Source organism: Anoplopoma fimbria, chromosome 4 (genome assembly GCF_027596085.1).
Source record: "Anoplopoma fimbria isolate UVic2021 breed Golden Eagle Sablefish chromosome 4, Afim_UVic_2022, whole genome shotgun sequence".
Lineage (NCBI taxonomy): Eukaryota > Metazoa > Chordata > Actinopteri > Perciformes > Anoplopomatidae > Anoplopoma > Anoplopoma fimbria.
The window spans coordinates 11904930-11921803 of NC_072452.1; positions in this window are offsets into that span (position 1 = coordinate 11904930).

Below are 16874 nucleotides of genomic sequence, written 5' to 3' on the forward strand. Positions count from 1 at the left end.
ATTGCAGAATCTAGGTTAACCTCTCACGGAGCCAGGCTGCAATTGTTGTGTTAAACGAACTGTCGCCTCTCTGTGACGTCTCACACACACCTACAGTAAGTCACGCTGGTAGCTGCCAGTAGCTCCTCGCAGCACATGGATTGGTCCGTGTTCCGGCTTACAGGACACAAACTTCATTACTTGAAGCCCGACAAGATTGATTTTCATGCGTTCCAGCATTATCTTATGACATCGCGAGAATCCAGCTGCCGTGCAAGGTAATGAGTACACTGATCTGGGGATTAAACCTGTACGATCGCCGAGTTCTCTTGCTTCTTTGTAAGTAGTATTGCAATGTTATTGTTACAAAGAGGAATGATAGCCGAAACCCACTGCTAAGACACACCCAAGTTCTAGGAAACTTGAATTTCCCTTTAAACCACCATAGATCAGCTAAGTAATGTATAAGGTACTGTAGTAAAATAATTACATAGGGTGATGTTTACTGCATATTTTTAATCATCTGAATAATAGGTCTGTTTTGGCAGTTTTTGACAAATTAAAATTATTTACTGTTATTTTCAAGACATCATGTAGTTTTATTATTGCAACAAATGGTTACACAGCTATTTTGTTTTTGCTCTACAAAGAAAAATCCAGTTGAGTAGGCAAATACCTTCCTATAATAAAAACCATTGCATGAAGTCAGACATAAAGCAGATTTAGCCGGCACAGCATCCTCAGCCCAGACAAAAACAGGAGGAGGTTGCACTACTGTAGGGAGATTAAAAAAAAGGTGTGGTGTCATGTCATAGATGATTGTAAAAGTAGCCAAAGCTGATTACTTTTGACTGAACTATTTTACATGAACAAACAAGCCCAATGCTCCATGCTTTTCAGTTTTAAAATGGATGAAAACATTTCAAACCAGTTTCAACCTTTCCCAAATGAAGCGGTCACATTCTGTAACTCCCGTTTGTATTCTCTGTTACTGAGCGTCCATTGAAAGCGATGAAGTAATAGTGATGCCGTGGTCTTGGGTCTGTGTGCTCCAGATTAGTTTTTCTGGGCACATAAAACTATGCCTAAGCCACAGGCTGTGAGTCACTGGATCGGGAGGAAGAATTCACAGCTAAACAAACGTAGGACAACAGCCAGGCCAACCCACTTTGCTGGCAGCCATGCATGAACATGAGATCACACACACACGTACATGAGCATACACATATACTGTAAAAGCTTTACACATGGAGCAGTGCATGCACACACTTAACAGTTACACACTCACACGCATTACTGCTTCTCTTCTCGGTGTCTACTCAAGTAATGTTTTTTCTTTCACTCTAAATCTTTCTGATGCAGCCTTTGATAAATTTGCCCTTTCAGCTATTATCTCTTCAACCGGCTTTTTCCTCCAGTAGCTGCACTTATGATGTTAGCAAGAAAATCTACGGTATCTCTCAAGCCTAAGGAGATAAAGTCCTTTTTATGGCGTGAACGTATTGCTTTAAGTCATAAGTGGTTCACAAGGAGAACAAACACACTGGCGGAGGGTCATAGAGTTCTCTGGCTATCATTTCACCACCTCCGTTCCGTCCCGATGATCCACAGAGAAGGGCAAAGAGCACATTTATCTCACAGGCTATTGTATACGGATCATCCTACTCTGTCCTTTTTATTCCAGCCTACTGACAACATAAATGCAGGCCATTTATTTAACAGGATTAGGAGATAAGACTGCTTTCCACTTGACCAGGGCATCAGCACCACACAGAAATCCTCCCTTGTCCCACAGCCTGGGGCTGATGCTTGTGCTAACCGCTCACACCTTCATCCACATGAGGGGAGGGGAGGGCTGCACAGATAGAGATGATCCCAGCCAGTGGGCCTCTAGGCTGGGTGATTTATCTCATCCTCTGCCTGCTGCTTTGGGAATGTGGGAAAGGAGCATGTGGCCACCGGGGCTGTGTGCATCAATAGTGCCTCGTAGCATCGTTCTTGTTCTCAAACTGGATCCAGTTAAAGAACAGAAAAACAAGAGAATAAGTCTTTTTCCACACAGCGCACATGCCTAACTTGAACAGCTTCATTCTGGCTCATGTTTAGAAAATAACTTGTGGTGGCAATTTTACAAGGACATAAAACCTGTAGTGTTTACAGCTGCACTTCATAGGAAACGTGAAATATTTATTTATAATTTGATCTTTCTGCTGCTATGTCTACACACAGCGGAAAACCACTAAAAATTATGTTGACATATTCTAATGAAAGGCTTCAAGACCTGTTGAGATTGGCCACACGTCTGATGCAAACTGGTTATTTCCACCTATCAGGGATACTAAATATAGCCGCGAAAAACAGCTACGGCCCTTGTTAGTCTGCAGTTCTCTATATATCCATGTGGGGGCGTGGCGGGGGGCATAAACTTAGGGCGGAGAAGAACAAGATGCTCCATCCCTGACATTATAAAAGATCAGGGAGCTCTAAAAGGTCGCCGTTGCCATATTCTCATTCTCGGCGGTATTGACACTTGGTATTTCTCTGATCTTTTGCTCTAATTAAAAAAAGAAAGAAAAACAGTTGCCAGGGCTGAGATTCAAGTGTGTTTGAGAGTGTGTCGTTGTCTATTTTGCACAGATTTAGGTGTGTGTGTGTGTGTGTGTGTGTGTGTGTGTGTGTGTGTGTGTGTGTGTGTGTGTGTGTGTGTGTGTGTGTGTGTGTGTGTGTGTGTGTGTGTGTGCACCTTGGCAAGAGCACATTCTGATGAACCCTTCAAATGCACATCACAAAGTCATTCCAAGTTAACCTGACTTCTTCATTGTCTTGTTGATGCAAATCCAAAGTTTATTCCAGGGAGTCATTTATCATAACAAGGGAGATTGAAGATTAAAAAGACAGCAAAAGTCAGCAAAAGTTCTCCCGGATTAATTCACATTGTGTTGATCTGAGTTTTCTATAATGAAATGTAGCCTGATTCCAAATAATAGACACATCCCTTATGGCATTATCATTGTCTGCATTAATCTGCCCCTCAGTGTTATAACGTCCCCTGTGTCAATGTCTATATACAGCCAGTCCACACCAGTCAGGTATTTTAGCTCTATGAGCCATCAAAAGACTCTAAAATCAGCACTTGTCACCTCAAAATAACTGTCATCTTGTGAAGTGGAGATGGCTATCATCAGCTTGTAACCCTGAGGTGAGGCTGACGGTACGGCGTGGGGAAGAAATAAGTCAAAATTCCTGTCACAGAACCATGTCGGCTGGAGGTAAATGCAAGGGAGAGTGGAGTTATAAGTACCAGCATGTCATGGTGCTGTATTAAAAAACTAATGAGTCAAGTTGGACCAATGTTTGCTATATGACAAGTTTGGGCAGAATGTTGCTGGAAAGAAAAGGCATGGCAAGAAAAACACTGGTGACACACACACACATGTGATTTATGAGTTCAGTCGGAGTTCACTCACTCCCCTCTTAAATACAGATCAGCTTACATCATACACATCTTCCCCATCTAACCTCCCTTTCTCAGAGTTATAGCCATATTTTAAGACTTTCATTCTGTAAAGTAAATCTGTAAAGTAAATCACTGCAACCAAAACATTCCCCTTAAGCCAGACACTTGCCAGGTGAGACCAGCATCCTTAAGCAACCCCAGACTTCTTATGATCATGTGTGGAGGAGGTGAAATGGGGAGAATGACAGGGAGACAGAAGGAGGAACTGCTGGGAAATAAACAGATGTACTGGTACGTCCTCCAGAATATCTGCCATTTAGTTTCCATATCCATAAAAGCACTGTCAGATCCAGAGTTCATATTAGTTCACAGACTAACCCTTACACAATATCTCACACACGATGCACACCGACCGCAGATTAAGATCACTGCAGTCTTGTGGCACTAAAGCACAGAAGTACTTGGCAGCAGGAAGCGACAAGAAAATTCCACAAACGCAACACACATGGCCTACTGTATACTTAAACATCTGTATTGCCATACAGCGGCACATATTGTAGACAGCTGCAGCCTCTCTGTGACTCCAGAACCTTTTGTTTAAATGTTTCTTGAAGAGGAAAGAAAGTTTCCATAAGGTCAAGCCTCCAGCTACTTAACGCTCCTCCCATTCATACACTATGCATAAAAGATTACATCAGCTTACCCCATCTGTAAGAATCACATCCACTGAACTTTTTCATCATTTGATCCATAATCTAAACCTTTCCTACCTTGAATGTGATAAAGGTATTTTTGCTAAGTCAATATACTTAATATAATTCTAATTTTCTATCACCTGAAGTTTATACATTTCCAACAGGATCTTGCTACTTTTTAAGATAAAGGTATCAAGATGTTGACAAAAACTTCTCAAAACAGCATAATCTACTTCTCTGTGTACATGCTCAGCATAACACTCACTCAGCAAAATACCCAGAAACTTGCGTCCAAAACAACAAAGTGTGCTTACTGCTAACAGCCATGTTTTGCTACAGCTAGCTGTGCTAATGACAAAGGAAGTAAAAGCTATAATTTGGCACAAATGTAAGTGTTTTGTTTTTAGTTTTTTTTAACATGGAGCATACAGATAAACAAAATATTCTGCAAGAGTATTTTAAGGTATGTACATTGAATTAATCATTTTTCACTTGAAAGGGTTGGAATCCATTCTAATTTATAACAAATCATATCATTCAGGCCATAATTATGAGCCGGTGAGTGGGAAGCCTCTGAACTGTTATTCAGAAATCACAATCTGAAATATAAGGATTTCCTGATATCTTCCTCTTGGTGAAAATAAAAGTGTAAAAAAAGCCTGTGGCCAATGTCTGCAAAGCCAGCTGCTGTCTACACCTACAAAAAAAATCCAAGATTAAATCTAATTCAGTCCAGGTTTCATTTGTTAACCAACCAAGGAGCAAGATTTCCACAGAATGGTAAATGGAAAGCATTTATATTGCGCTTCTCTAGTCAAAGTGACTACTCAAAAGTGCTCAACACCACAAGTCAGCATTCACCCATTCACACACATGGCAGAGGAAACCATACAGGGGGCCACCTGCTCATCAGGAGCGTTTAACATTCACAGCCATTGGGAGCAATTTGGGGTTTAATATCTTGCCAATGGACACTTTGACATGTCGACCACAGCGGCCAGGGATCCAACTACCAACCTCGTCGTCATCAATGACATCATCAACCTACTGGATCGACACCTCCAGCTGCTTCTGATAATGAAGCATTATGATAAAATGCTCAAATTCAAACAAATGTTTAGTCTCACTTGAAACTGAGACTACTATGAGAAATAATTAAAACACTGAAAAGAACTTGAGGGAAACTTGGTCTTAACACAACACTTAGATCACTCAGAATTGAATAAGTCCACTACTTCATTAAAAAGGTCAGTCCTCACTGCGCCAGGGAGTTGGTTTTGCTGGTAGAGTTGGCACAACACAGCCCATCTATTTGGTTCAAACAGCTGTGTGCGACGAACACAAATGCAAACAATGTTGGCATTTATGTAAGCTCATTTTGCTCAGAAGTTTGCTGACCAAAGAAAACACGTTGTCACATTTTTCTTTTGTTTCCCGGGCACACAGCACAGTGAAGCAGACAACCAACCACACACGTCTAATGCTGTGGGATTTAATCACACATCAGCCCCTCCCTTCACCAAATTACATGTAATATTGTGCTTTCGCTCTCCAATATCATGAAAAATGGGTAATAAAAACAACTAGATCAGAGCTGATAATGTTGTGTCAGTTGTTGGAACATCCACGGTGTGAGGCGGTAAGTATTACATTATAGTTATTGGCTCATATCCATATGCCAATAACAGACTGGGCCTGAATTAGAGAGAGGGTTTGTCCCGGTGAGGAGCAGGCGGTCTGCCAGACACACCTGACTCTACTGCCAAATGACCTCTGGCCCTTTCTGCATAGCACACACACACACATGCATGAACACAGCAGTTGCAAGGGAACAGGAGGAAAATACACAAATATTAAAACAAAATTGGAAAGTGCTGCAACCAGGGGTGTTCTTAATAGCTTGGTTACCAGTTGTTATCAGTGTGGATGTGTGTATACATGCATGTGTGCGTGTGTGTGTAAATTGATACCAACTTTCTGTCTATGGAATAAACAGTATCTATTTCTATAATAGAGACAAACTAGGGTTGGGTGTTTTTGTAAACACTTCTCATTCCTAAATGCAATACACCCCAGCTGTAAAAACACCGGATCAATCCTGACGCTCATTCATCATGGTCCAACTGCTGCCAAGATACACAGAATACAGTCCCAAAGCTCATGCTGTACACGATCACATCGGTTCATAAGGCAGTGACTGGAGTTATTTTTTAACTCAACCAAAATGACTGGTCTAAAGATCAAGATAGTCAAGATGTGTAGTTTGGGTCCAAACACAACATTTAACATTCAAACAAAAAGCAAATAAGAATTGTCGGTCTAGGTTCTTCCCAGATAATCCAGATGACTTTAGCTCTTTTAAAAATTGCACAATTTCAAAAAGTAGCTTTTCTTTTTTTTCCCGGTATGGGGAGTCTTAATGTCTAAATTTAAAATGATAGACCTGTGCCTCATACTTCACACTTGGCTAGACTAATCCAATCTAATATGATGTTAGCCGCCAGCTCAAATGATCTCTTACAGCTAACTCAGTTCTTTCAGAGAGACTGGAGGATTAATTTGATTATCTGGGATTAAGCTGTGTTGAATAACTGTCAAATTAACAATCAAAGGAAGTATATATGAATGCCGAAGGCCAGATCTAGTGCTGTGTCTACATAAATCACTGAACTTAACAGGCCTTTTAACAGTATCAGATACATTAACAACATGGATTTAGTATTTCTCTAGAGTTAGTTTGAGTATTAAAACACCTACCATCAAACTGGAAGCCGTAGAGGTTTCTAGTCTTCTGTTTTGAGATCCAGTACCTTTAAATAGAATACAGGAAACATTAAAGGGGGTTGTGACTCTCTCTGGAGAAATACACTTTGCATCTGCAGGCGGCGTTCAATTAAAATCCTTAAAGCCCTTTCTGCAGGCAGGGGATAGGTGACAACTACACTAACGTACACACACACATATTGGGAGGGGATTTAGAGAGACGGCTCGGAGTCTGACATCAATAAACCCGATGCAAACCTCCAGCTTACATTCTGCCACAACACTCAAGGCTACACAAAGAACATGTTCTGTATAAATCATTATAGAAATGCATATACGCAACAAGGATGAATTATCCATCCACAAATGCTCGGTGTACACAAACACTCATACAGTACATGTTGTGTGCATACCCTCTCTTTCCTTGTAGACTCTTTCACACACAGCAAATGAAATCCCTGCCTGTGTGTCCTGGCTGTCCAGTAATGTATTCGGCTGCACACCTCCAGTATTTACCAAGCTCGCTGTGTCTGGCATCTACTTAAACGGTGAAAACGCCTCAAAATGTCCCTGGAGATGACCAGCTGGGCCCAGTGAAATTCTATATTATGGCTAGACTACAAACTCCTAATGTACAATGGAGCAAAGCATACCAACAATAACACTATCAATGTATAGAACACAAACACAACACAATTAAAAGAGAAAGTGAAGCCGTTTGCTGAAGCTCTGTGGACTTTTTGGTACGCTAAAGAGACTAAATGTTACCTCTTAGTGTCAATTGACATTTTTTATGACTGCTTAAGCACAAGTTTATAAAGAAATAGAGGGCTCGACACATAGCAGAATACCTCAGATCTGTTGCTGAATTAAACACTTCATTCAAAACTATACAACATATTCTATACAGAATAAAGTACACACAGCAAAAAGATTTGTGGAGACAAGAAAGAAAGTACACAGTGCCTTTTAATAGTGTTGCTCAAGTGATATGCTTACTGGCGTGTCCAAACAGAAGTAGACCTTAGCAGGAGTGAGGCAGAGAAAAGATCAGGCAGGTACACACAGGGTCCAGGTAACAGAGGCTCAACAGCAAAGACAAACTGGCAACTGACTGCAGTAAAAAGGGGCTTTAATACGTAGAGCAGGGCTGATGAGGCAAAGTGGAAACATGTGAGCAGGTAGGCAGGAAAGGTAGGTGACGGGATTGGCAGGGCAGGAGGGCGTGGAGATTCAGGTGATGGGGGCAGATGGAAAAGTCACAGGGCCTCTGGTGGACAGGTAGAGAATGGCAATGAACAGAGAACAATGTGGCAATAATGTGCTTGAAGAGAAAGTTATGTTACCGTAATACTGCAAATTTCCTCAACAATATTCTTAATGTACAATATAATAAACCAAAATAAAAACACAGAAAAGGTCATTTAAGACTAATTCTGTAGCCCCTCTTCAACTGTAATAAAATAGCCAACACTTGGAGGTATATTTCCATCATGGTGAGGGACAGAAATAGATTGATCACAGAATGAGGAGGATGTCACAGAGACACTTGGACATGCCGTCACTCATGGCCACTGAATCTCAGCTCATCCAGGAGTTGGATTTCGGGGACTTAAAATATTTCTCTTTGATAGAAGTCCAATGGAAGACCAGCTGTATAGGTGCATTTCTCACTGCTGCGTTTTGCTGTGTTGCTGTGTTGTTACATGTGGCCTTAATTCCCATTTATGTATTCTATTAGTTAGTAGAAGAGTGTTTTGCTTTGAGCCTTTAAGATAAGTACTATCTTATCTGATGTGCATGGGCTGTGGCGTAGTGGAGAGCAAGGTAGTTCTCCAATCAGAGAATCGGTGGTTCGATACCCGGCCTCGGCAGTCGATGTGTCCTTGGGCAAGACACTTAACCCCAAGTTGCTCCCGAAGGCTTGCCATCGGTGTGGACTGGATGTTGCATGAATGTTAGTTAGAGTCTGATGGTGGCACCTTGCATGGTAGCCTGTCATCAGTGTGTGAATGGGTGAATGATATGTAATATACTACTGATTGTAAGTCGCTTTGGATAAAAGCGTCTGCTAAATGACTGTAATGTAATGTAATGTAATATAAAGAGTAAAACCTAACTATAATATGGTTAATTAAATATATTAGAATAATCACATGAGGTTATCATAGTTAATACGGCTGTCACAAGCAAATTGCAAATCTAATCATGGTGGTTTTCACATTGTAAACGAAGCTCAAGCATTACAGGACCCTGTATGGTTGAGGAAATTCTACCACCCTTTGCAGATGGGATACATATATATTTGCTTGATAAAGTTATGCATATAAAAAGGTTTATAAATACCAAACTTCTTACCAAAGATATTAAAGAAAATACTCAGTAACTGAGAATCCCAGGACCTAAACATTTTAACTTTACTCTGCAGGACCAGTTGCAGCTATTAATTAGATACCAGTGTGAACCACATGTCTGAGCTGCCAATTAGGGAGGAGCTCATGCGTGGATGAGGGAACAGTGTGGCGTGGTCAGAGCTCTCTGGGCCACGTGATTGGTCGGCTTTCCCTCACAGATGAAGAGGCAGCACCTCAGAGGAGGGAGGGGGGAAAGAAAAGGGGCAAGCGGTTAGGTAAGTGCCCGACCAAAAGTTATGCAACACTCATCGATTGAGGAGTGTAAACATACAGCAGAAGCCACTTACCCCGCCTGAAGTTTGTGTTCTGTCGGCTTGATGTCCCCATCTGGGGAACCCTGTTTCCTCTCCAGACACCCCTAATGATTTAGAGAGCAAATGATCCGCGATGGAGTGGATTTACACAGATGGGCTTGCCTGATGCATCTGCTGCACAATGTATACCGGAAAGCTCCCACCACTTTGATCAGCGACCTCAATAAATTCACTTCAAATGTTAAAACCCTCCTCTAGCATGTGTTCCAGGAGGTCCCACCACACAATGTGGACTTTTCCACACTGACTCATCTTGAAGGGATCCCAGTCGTTATCAGATGGGGTGAGACGCTTCAGACAGCATCCAGTCTGCTCTCAACACTTCAGATCAGCATTGTCTTCCATTTAGCCAATATTGTGGGGTAATTTACTCTGTGATGTTACTAATTATTTATATCAGATCTGAAAGGCATTTAGAAACATTGATCTGACACTTAAAGGAGCCATAAAAAATGATTTTCATCCAAGAAGCTCACAAAACATTAAGGGGGGGGAAGTGTTGCTGGCTTTACCGCACTGGAAAATTGGAGAGATCCACAGGCGCGACTCACAACCAGAAACCTGACCTAGTCTGGGAAAAATGTATCTTACATCCCGACAGAGGAATGCCATGATTACGCAATTTTAGGTCAGAGCTGAGGAAACTATGAAGCAGAAGATGTTTAACATATTATGGCTATTCTCACTCGTTTATTTTTCTCCCATTAATCATTCCTTCTTCAGCATACTGTCGGTAGAGAAGAGGTGTCTAAACACAATGTTTGTGGGAGAGTAAACATAAAGACAGCTTATTTTTTTCCCCCCATTCTGTAGCTCACAAGATGCTGCTTCTGAGATGATGGGGAGTCCACCCCAGGGCTAAGAAAACACAGACACACGCACATGTATTAATCAAATCAAATCCACATTCAAGCATAAAGTGGACGCCTAGTCAACCTATAACTTCCTGGAATCTCTAGAATCCTTAGACAGCTGGACATGCTGAAGTCACACACACACACACACACACATCTAGAGTTTAGAATCGCGCCTAACAGAATCTCTTTAAGAGGATACGTCTCTTCACCTTGTTACATCATGACTATGGTCTAGTAAACAGGGCTCATAAACGGCAGAAGTACCAATTTTCATCAAAACCAGAAATTGCTGTGGTTCTGTTTTATTTGTTGAAAATGAATAACCTTCCAAAGTGAAAATGAATGCGTGTCTAGCTGAGAGTTTGACAGCGTTGCTCGCTGACAAAGTCAGACGGTCCCCACTTAACTACTTTAGCACATCAGAATGACAGAATTTTTTGCATGAAGAAATTAGACAGACATTATATTGTAACACCCATCACTATGCCACTGTCTCTTCCAGAAAAAGGAAAAGCTCTGCTGACACGTAACATTCCACATAAGATCCTTAAAACACACACACACACACACACACACACACACACACACACACACACACACACACACACACACACACACACACACACACACACACACACACACACACACACACACACACACACACACACACACACACACACACACACACACACACACACACACAGTGCTGAGTATGTGTGGTGGATCATATATGTGTGCACATACATAAAAAAGCATCACTCTCTCTCTCTCTCTCTCTCTCTCTCACTCCCTCTCTGTCACACACAGACACTTTTCTGCAGATAGCATCAACACAACACTCTGTAAAACAACGTAATGACACTGATGACATTGTTTTTTTTAAGCTTCTGAGGCAAAGTACATTCCAGAAAATGTCCAGCCAGCACAGCATAAACACAACATACTGCATGTCCCGTGATGTCAAAACATCCCCAGCAGCTGTGAGGAGTTATCAGTGTAACAGTGGTATAGGAAAGAGTCACTGAACTGCTCAATTTTGTCCACAAAATACTGTCTGACTCTTGTTCTTTTAGTTGTTTAACAACTTGCTGTTTTTACTTCCTCCATCATATAATTGTGTGTTTTTATGTTGAAGCCACAACCAAAGAGAATGCTGCTTTTTGTTGACAGTGTCTTTGGTTTTACAAGTGGAAACTGTAAAGAATTCTGAGAATGTTCTTTTGAATGTGTTTTCAAAAGATCAGGTTTGAGGCTGCATTCTCAGTGGTAGAATGTAATCAAGTACATTTACTCAAGTACGGTACTTAAGTACAATTTTGAGGTAATTGTACTTTACTTGAGTATTTCCATTTTATGTTATTTTATAATTCTTCTCCATTAGCTGCATTTAAAGTAGTTAAAATAAGCCCCATCTTTTCCAGCTGTGATGAACACATGAATTCATCAACATTTATAACCTACAAATATATAAGATTCTGAAATGGGACATTCTGCATAATGAGAACTTTTACATTATTATGATGCTAATATTTCTGTTCTTTTACTCATGTATAATTTTGAAAGCAGAACTTTTACCTGTGACAGTATTTGTACACTGTATTAATACTACTACCACGTTTAAGCTTGGGTCCATTGGAGAAACCAGCAAGAAAGAGTGTGCTGGATTTTTATAATGATCCAACTGAAAAAAAAGTTCAATGAAAAGTATCTAGCAGCACTAAGCTCCAAAAGTCGCTCAATCTATCAAGAAAGTTGTCAAGTCCGCAACACTGACAGCACTGTCCCTGCAGGACTCCCTCCAAAGTCATTGTCCCAAAAATTGCCATAATGAACGTAAACCACAAACATGGCTATTGTTTGGACTCAAAGCTGTTAAGACAGCTGCTAGTTGAGAGTGCAGCGTGCACGCAGGTGGACAGGCAGGTAGACAGGTAGGTATTCGAACTGAATGAAGTGATGGACAGGTTTATTACATTCCCTTGACAGCCGCATATATCAGTTTGTTTGTTTTGTCAGAGCATCTGAGTGTTATGAGTAATAATCAAAGTATTAATCAAATTAGCTGAATACTTCTTCCATCACTGTGATTTTTAATGCTAGAATGGTGATCAGTGGTCAGATACACAAGAGGTAAACTCAAGAATACACATGCACGTACACACATACTCTTGGTATAAACACACACACACACACACACACACACACACACACACACACACACACACACACACACACACACACACACACACACACACACACACACACACACACACACACACACACACACACACACACACACACACACACACACACACACACACCGTGGCCCCAGGCTATAATCTGAGGCAGGCCCAAGCAAGGATCTCAAGGGTTATTGGAATGTCATTTCACTGTTTTTGGAGGGGGATCAGATTTCCAATTCCCCTTGACCTCGCTCCTCTCTGCCTCCCCCGGGGCTCCGCAGCGAATGAACAGGGTCGCCATGGTAAAACAGGCCTCGCCAAACACCTGATCTGCCGCAGGCATCCTAGGGGCAGAGTCGGTGGAGCCAAAAATGTAATTTACAGCACACCCTACTGTGATTAGTCTTATGTCCATCACCATGAATTAATATTGAGGATTTAGAGCATTTTGTCACACACTGGAGAATGTTCAACAGCAGCCGGAGAGCTGTGTTGCTTCATTTTGAGGTTTGGGTGAGAGAAAGTGAGAGATGAGTTTGTGGTAAACGGAGAGTCTCTCGCCTTCATGTTTTGTGTGAAACAGTCTCCGTTTTTTAGCACCCTCTCATTGCGCCTCCATTCACACTTTGACCCCTATATCAAACCACTGTTGAAAACCACATAACCCTGTAATAGAAGGTGTCAAGAGCAATCAGAAGACATTGCTCTCTGGGAGGCCTCGCTCAGATACAGGTTTGATATGTCCCACTCAGGAAATACACCCATGGAGGAACTTGATGTCTCTATCGCTGTTGTCGCTTCAACATTCATTTTGTTTCCATCATTCACCCTCTTTCAATCTGATAATCATACCTTTACCTCACTGGAAACTTTGTTTAGTCAGTAAGTTTCAGTACACTGTCAATGTCCCTGAGTGGATTTATCCCTGAGCTTAGGCCGCAGACGAGGGGGGGGGAAATGAGAGCGACAGAGCGAGAGAGAGAGAGAGAGAGCGATGGATTCACACACAGAAGGAGTGGATGACATAAAACAGATAATTCTGGGTCAGCAGGTTCAAAGCACCACGATGACCCTGGACAAATCCTGAGGTGTAGCTGCTGTCATCTATATTTCATTTTAAAATATGTCTCTGCTATTTCCTGCACTCTTTTGCAACTGATGTTAAGAATACATGTAATCATTGTAATGGAATGCAAACAATTATGTAAACAAACAGAGACAGTTCATTAATTGAAGCACAAGAATGTCTCTTCAGCTTCAGTCGGTTTTAAGGCTCAAAACCGCAACAGCGCTACTTAGTGTGATGAATGGCTGGCTTTTAGCAGCTGATGTTGGTCATTCATCAGTTGTAGTTGACCTTGACCTTTATGCTGCATTTTTATACGACTGATCCCTCTATCCTTCATGACCCTCATGAACACACTGGTTGGACTTCAAACTAGTTTAAAAAGGTGCAATATAAGGGATTCAGACCATTAATATAGCAGCAAACAACTATTAGCTACGTAAAGATACAGCGGAGTAAGCATTAAATGAAGTCCCTCTTCGTCTGTGTGTGGGGTTTTCTTTTATACCCGTGCATGCTTTTAGTGCATATTTAGTTTAGTGAAAATAAAACTAAATTCAGTCCGGAAAAATTACAATACAGTAGTTTTGATAGTTTTGCCGCACACTTGATCAATTACCTCACTATGATGTCAAGTACTGTAGAAACATTTATGTTGTTTTTGAAGCAATTTGACAACTAAGGTCACATAACGTCCCTGTGTCAATCACCTTCAAAGTTTTATTCATGCATTTCTCACATGTCTAGACTACTGTAACGATCTGTAACTTGGATTTGACAAAAAGTCCTTCACACATTTCAATCCTGTTCCAAAAGCAGCAGCTGGACTCTTAATCTGGTAATAAACGAGAGAACACATAGCCACAGTCATTACATCAGCTTGTCTTAAATATCCCTCCTAACAAGCCATTTCTATAAGCTGGCTTTCGGATAGTTGTATACAATTGTTTCTGTTTTTCAACAACTTTTATGTCCTTTTTATGTTTATATTTGTTTGAATATTTATTTTAATCCATATTGACTTGTAACATTTTATTTTTACAATATCTTACGTTTATCAAAAATTACAATTCCATGAGGGTGCTTGAAATTAAGCTTGTCGTATTGTGCAAAGCAAATTTTCATGTCTTTACTATAATTCTGAAAGTGAAATATGTTTTTAAGGTTTGGTTTGAAAAAGCCAAGCATGGTGAATGGAATCTGTCACCCCCTATCGGCACCAAGAATCATCATCTACTGATTCACGCCAGCTGACACAAGCACACACAGTCACGTACTGAAGATCAACGACCTCACCCCCTACACAGCTCCCATCCATCCACACACACACACACACACACACACACACACACACACACACACACACACACACACACACACACACACACACACACACACACACACACACACACACACACACACACACACACACACACACACACACACACACACACACACACACACACACACACACACACACCTCTTTGGAACATTTCATTGTTGTTAATCGACCTATGGCCCACTAAGAGGATGATGGGAGGTATTAGAGGGAAGCAGAGAGAAATACCTGGGTGGACCAGGTCACTGGAACAGCACCTCTAATATTGAAAAAGGTAAAACCTCATCCGCATGAATTAGGACAGACTTGTATAAGCCAAAGCTGCCTCTGTGTGAGGGGGCAGAGGGTCACACACAGCAATGCACTTGTGCACAGACTGGTGCATGCATACTAAGACACAGAGCCACAAGCAGCAGACCTCCGTGTGTTTTGCTCTGTGTTAACAACGAGAATAGACCATTCTGCTTACCGTCACCTCTTTCCAACTTCTCTGTATGCGTCTAGAACATGGCAGCTGGACTGCAGGTGTGTGTGTGCCATCTATTTGATGTTCTCTTCCTCTCTCCATTCAATTCATTGAATATTTATGGAATGAAAATTTGATTGGAAAAACATGTTAACAACATAAAAAAAATGAGTAAAGTATGCTGTATACATTTGGTCTGGTTTCCATGGTTTGGGCTGGGCTCCTTAGTTCCAATTAAGGGAAATCTTAATGCTACAGCGCACAGAACTATTTTGGACAACAGTTTGCTTCCAACTTTGTGCCATCAGTCTTGGACATGTGACCAATGTCCTTGTGCACAAAGCAAGGTCTTAAAAGCATTGGTCTCAGTTGTAAAGAACTTGACTGGCATGCCAGCTGGAAGCTAGGCCTTACTGCCCAACACCAGGGTCCAACCTCACTAATGCTCTGGTGGCTGAATAGGAGGAAAATCCCTGCAGCCACATTACATAATCGCCACAATCCAAAAGCCTTTGCAGAAGTGTGGAGGGTATCAGCATATGAATGGTCTTGAAATGTTCAACAATTGCATAAGGATGTAAAGTTCATGTGTCCATATACTTTGGCCACATAAGTAAATAAATACAATAAATACAGAAAGAAATCAGAGATACACAATACTTGGTAGAGATTTGTCTGTGTGCAGGGAATTTACTGTTATTTGAATTGGATATGAGGCCAGTTGAAACTGAATGTCATGTGCTGTATCAGATCCAAGGGTGGACCTCTCTTTATTTCGTAAGCTCCTATAGAAAACATTGATTCTCACCACACCTTTATTCTTACAGATGATTAAGTTATAGCCCCACATTCCTTTAATCATTATTCCCAAACTCTAAAGATCCCCGCTTCGCACCATTTTATTGCCAAGATTCCTCACACTGCTCCCTATACCTGGAGCATATCCTCTGGCTAGTAGCAAATGCATTCGCTCGGCCATTAAGGCTTTACTTCCATAACTTCTATGTGACCAAGCATGAGTATTCACAAACTGTCAAAATAGTCAATTATTTTTCTGTGGAAGAGAAAAAGGGGAGCATGAGGGGCATTCCCAGTGACACAGAGGAACTGAGCAGTGACCAAGTGTTACACGATGTCTGTCTCTCTGTCTTTGCCCATGTCTGTGTTTGTCGCCTGCAAAAGCTTTTAAGGTAATCCCAACAATGCTGACAGTTTGTGTACGTGTGTGTGTGTGTGTGTGTGTGTGTGTGTGTGTGTGTGTGTGTGTGTGTGTGTGTGTGTGTGTGTGTGTGTGTGTGTGTGTGTGTGTGTGTGTGTGTGTGTGTGTGTGTGTGTGTGTGT